This window comes from Pyrus communis, chromosome 11 (genome assembly GCF_041283825.1).
Source record: "Pyrus communis isolate YQ-2024b chromosome 11, ASM4128382v1, whole genome shotgun sequence".
NCBI classification, from domain to species: domain Eukaryota; kingdom Viridiplantae; phylum Streptophyta; class Magnoliopsida; order Rosales; family Rosaceae; genus Pyrus; species Pyrus communis.
In genome coordinates this window covers 20,273,926-20,278,981 of record NC_142575.1, presented here as the reverse complement: position 1 = coordinate 20,278,981, position 5,056 = coordinate 20,273,926, and the positions used below count along the sequence as shown (strand labels likewise).

Genomic DNA, 5,056 nt, shown 5'->3' with positions numbered 1-5,056 from the left:
ATTGTAGTATATGTATAAGTAGGGATCGTTCTAGACCGGGGATTAGGAGGGATTGTTAATCACTTGGATTTGACTCAAAAACGTAAAAACACAATATAAAACACTATACTAGACTCAAAGAATTCAAAAATACTTTAAAACATAAACTAAACAGATTCTAAGCATTAAAGAACAAGAAAGTAAAGGGGGGTTTAGGACTGGACGAAATTAAATTAAATGGACAAATTGTAATTAAAGGCAAAATGTAAATATGAATGTGATGAAAATATGGATGATGGAATAGCCAAGGGGTTCTTCTCCACACATGTTACACTTGCATACAAGATTGATTCTCAGTTGGTCTTTCGATAAATTATGAAACTCAACGCCCCGGGTTAATTAGGTCCGCTTAAATTAACCGTCAAGTTTTCCTTAAGTTAATGAATTGGATGGGTTAGCGCAACGCAATTCACCACATTCTCCAAAAGTCCTTTACGTGAAAAGCACAATAAAGATACAATCAAAGATCATTAAGCATTATGAAAACTATAAGTGTTGACGAGGCATTCGTTACTATGATGAGCATGAAACTCGTGCCAAGAATTCATTTAACGCGATTGTTTATAAGCAACCTCCACTACTTGTGAATATAAGTTCATAACGATTAGGTGAAATTCACTTATATTCTAGTGTCATATTCATGCATGAAAATTAAGCGCGCATTCTTAATAAACATTCATAAATAAGTTATCAATCAAACGGTTAAACAAATTGAATCCACAACTTATGAAATTCCAACGAAAGTTAATCAATTCATATTGCAAATATAAACATAGTTTCGAATCACCCCCTAGCTAAAGGGGGTTTAGTTCCTCATAACTTTGAAATCAAAGAAACACCTAAACATTCCAACAACTCAAACTTGAATTGTATGAACGTTTAGGCACTCTTCTCTTCCATTCCTCATACGTACAAAACAAAGAGAATTAAATTTAAACTTTGAAATCAAAGAAACACCTAAACATTCCAACAACTCACACTTGAATTGTATGAACGTTTAGGCCCTCTTATCTTCCTCGTTGTTGTAGCACAAGGTCTAAGGTGAGGTTTGGGGGATTATGGAAATGGATGAGGAGTGGTGTTTGGATTATAAGGGAATGGATGGGAAGCTCACGGCTAGGGAAGGGAGAATGTGTTTGTAATGTGTTGTGTATGAAATGAGATTTCCATGAATGAATGAATGCAAGGGTATTTATAGGAGTAGTGGAGGGAACATATGGCTATGTCATTTGTAGGTGAAGTAAGTGTGTGAGGTTGGTGAAGTAAGTGGAGGTTGTAGGTGAAGTAGGTGGATGTTGTAGGTGAAGTAGGTGGATGTTGTAGGTGAAGTACATGTGTTTAAATGGTTGAAATGTGTAGATGATTATGAGTGATAAGTGATAAGTGTATGATATGTTAAGTGATAAGTGAATGATTATGATAAGTGATAAATGAATGTATGATATGATAAGTGGTGAATGATATGTGGTGAATGATAAGTGGTAGTGTTTAAGTATTTAAAATAGGGAACAAAGCCCTTCCTTGCATGGCAAGGAAGGGAGACACAAGGAAACACACGACAATGTCCTAAGGTTGCTAGGAATGTTGTTTTTGTGTTCTAAAATGCGTAGGAGTTTTCAATGATGCTCAAACATGAGGTCTTTTTAGGATTTAACTTTCCTACTTCAAGTCTTCAATTTCGTCCATCCTTTTGGCTCCAAGCATATGATATCCATTCCAATCTCTAATTTGCTCCAAAAGGCTCCAAAAGGCATCCTTTTGCATACTTTGCCCTTAGAACCTGAAAACACACAAAAGAAGCATAAAGAACTAAAATAACTAAAGAAACATAACGTAAATGTACGAGAACAAGCCATTTAAGTCGCATAAATATGCTCCTATCAGTACCTTCTTATTTCTAGCAAGAAAGCTAGCAAACTATCTTAACATAACTATATGACTGCCCTTATCCTTGCCTTAAGCTTGTGAACCTCCTCCATGTCCTTTACTTTGAAGGTAGATTGAAAATTCATTGATGAGTGACAATGGATTGGCAGTGAACACCATGGATTCTTGTGAGACATTAAGAGAGTGAGCATTAGCAAGTTGAGCCTTAGGGTGAGGGTAAAATTACTGTAAGGACCTTGGTATTATCTTTCCATCTTTGCTGAATTTAGGCTTGAGTTCAGGATGAAGTTCCCAACATTTGTCTTCCACATGACCAACACCATTGTAGTATTTGCATTTTAGGTGTGTATTTCTACCCTTGTACACTTTTGCTTCTGATTTTGCGTTCTTATAACTCGAGGCATATGCACGAGTCTGAGTTAATCTTGAGCTGTGCTCAATATTCTTCACTTTCTTCCTTACTTCTTCTCACTGAATAATTGCACAAACATTGTTAAAAGTCGGCAGTTCTTGACTCATCAAGATGTGACTTCTTAAGTCCTCGTATTCTGAGTTCAAACTCCCTAACAGCTGATAGATTTGCCTTGCTCAGCTCATTTTAGGAGAATGGTAGGGTAAGTGGCATAAAGAAGATATACATCTAGCTCATTCCACATGGCCTTGAAGCTCCCAAGGTGTTGAACAAACGCCTTCCCGTCTTGTTGGGCATTGGCAATATCCTTCTTAAGTTGAAACACTCATGCATAATTATTTTGATTTCCATACATATCTTGCAAGGCTTTCCAAAGGTCAAGTGATGAATTGTAATAGCTAAAAATCTCAGCAACATGTTTCTCCATGGGGTTGAGGAGTAAGGACATGACAAGCTGATCCTTGCAAAGCCATGCACCGTATGTAAATAAGGAGCTGTCTAGAGCCTCCACGCTTCCATTGACAAACCCTAATTTCCATCTGGCTTCGAAGGCAACTGAAACAGCTAGGAACAGCTAGGACCAAGGAAGATAATTGAACTCGTTCAAGAGAATTGAACACAGACGTCTGAGAATTTTGGGGAGAGGCTATGCTGAGTTTCCTCATCGCGATTTACTGAGCTTTCTTCCACCATGGCTCAAAGTTTGAAAGAGATAACGCACCAGCAAGAATGGCAGAGACTAGTTTCAGAAGAACCTGCTCTGATACCATGTAGATTTTTTAGCTTTGAGTTTCAATGCATTTTTCATATATTCAAATGTACAAGTGACAAGGTATATATAAGAGAAGAGAGGGAGGAGATGTCCAGGTAGTTAGCTGTTGCAAGCAGCTAACTTCAAGGACGAAAAGAAGGCTATCTATCACAGCTAACTAGAGCTCACCTACTTAACCCAATCTGTCATCTTCCTTAGATCAAGGAAAAACTTTATCTACTTTACACTAATCAGTCACTTCCCTTAAATTAAGGACGTAAGCTTACCCTAGAGATACACTCATGGTAGCTGACCCTAGAAGGTAACCCTAAACTCATCGAGACACATTTCATGCCTTCAACAAATACTCATAATCGCATGGTACAATGCATCTAATTTAATTCCTCCAAGCAAAATGAGATGGAGTGATCCCCACAGTTTAAAGATGCTATAAAATTTATATGTCAAAAGCTTTTCTTATTTCAACTCTCTACCCAAAAAAAAAAAAAAAAAAAAAAAAAAAAAAAAAAAATCCAACTAAATTATATTGGTATAGTGAAGCAAGGCAATATAACAGTAACCAAAAGGATTAATATAAAGACCAATGGGTGATTAAACGTAGGTTAATAGAATTAATGGGCAACTACTGTTATATCTCTTAGCATCAAAATCAATAAGTAAGAGAGAAGGAAATCAATCACTTATACATTTGCTAAACGACAGGCAATAGCTGTCAACATAATTCGAAGAGAATAAGGTGCAAAATGGATCTTACTTGTCAAGGCTTCTTTCTAGCTATCAACACATTAATAGAAATAAAACAAAGTCAATGAATATGTATGTATATTATATATATATATATAGCGATCAATTTAGTCATAATTATCAAACAATTAGAGCCAATCAACAAATTCGATTGACTTTTGTAGTGTCCTCCTACAATGAAATCAACAGGATGTGAGATATCAAAATGATTCAATGCAATAATTATCATATATACTAAGAACATCTAAAGATGTTACTTCCCTTTTGATGTACATCTGATGGTTCTCAGTATATAGTGGCTTGTCCACACATCGTGAATTCATATTTGATCGAGGAAGGTTGTAGTAGTATTTTAAGCAGCAACCCAAATCTACTCTTAAGATTGTTGGAAGTATTGGCGATATGAATGCTACTTCTCTCACAACAAATCACATGAAATTAATACTAATGTACCACTATTGTAGGCCTATTTGATTGAACGATCTAACGTTTAGAGAGAGGGGGGCTGACCACAATTAGTGAGAAGAGAGAGTGATTTAATTGTGAGGTGTGTTTGATTCACCCCATTGTGCCTTTATTTACAATTGTAGGATAAGTAAAAACTTTTCCCTTTAGGATTACAACATTTAATAGGTAATCTACTCCTAATAGGAATATAAGATACATTTCCAGATTCCCTAGGATTTACACAATCACATTCCTATTCTAAATATGACTGCAACACTCCCCCTTGAGTGTGTAAATACTTAACAAACCATCGCATCAAATATTCAGCAGATAAGGTAGAATAGTTGATGAAGTCATCGAACAACGGGTGATTGCGAGTCTCAAATTTAAGGAAGTATGCATTTGTAGTAAAACTCACAAACCTTGCTATGGTAAAACCCAAGGTATGGGGAAAACATGCAAAATGTCTAAAACAAACGCCAAACAAGACAAAAGTAGTGAACTCAACCGAGTATGATCATTCCAAGATGGGTGCCTCGTTAAAACCACATTAGGTAGCAAAAACCCAATTGAAAAAATGCTCATAATCGTAGGAAAAAGAGTACATTAAGATCATGTGAGTATGCTTCTAGATACTCCCCATGAGTTAGACATAACTTCTAAACAAGAGAACTACAAGCGATTCAACTCAGATAATTTACGCATACCGATTCCTTGGACAAGCTTCTGAAATGTAAACTTGGGCAATGACTTGG

At 36.2% G+C, this 5,056-nt stretch overlaps 1 pseudogene; it reads right to left on the bottom strand.

The window, feature by feature from the left end:
* Nucleotides 1–2,148: 2,148 nt before the first annotated feature.
* LOC137731172 (uncharacterized) lies at nt 2,149–3,031 on the bottom strand (annotated as a pseudogene).
* Nucleotides 3,032–5,056: the final 2,025 nt, after the last annotated feature.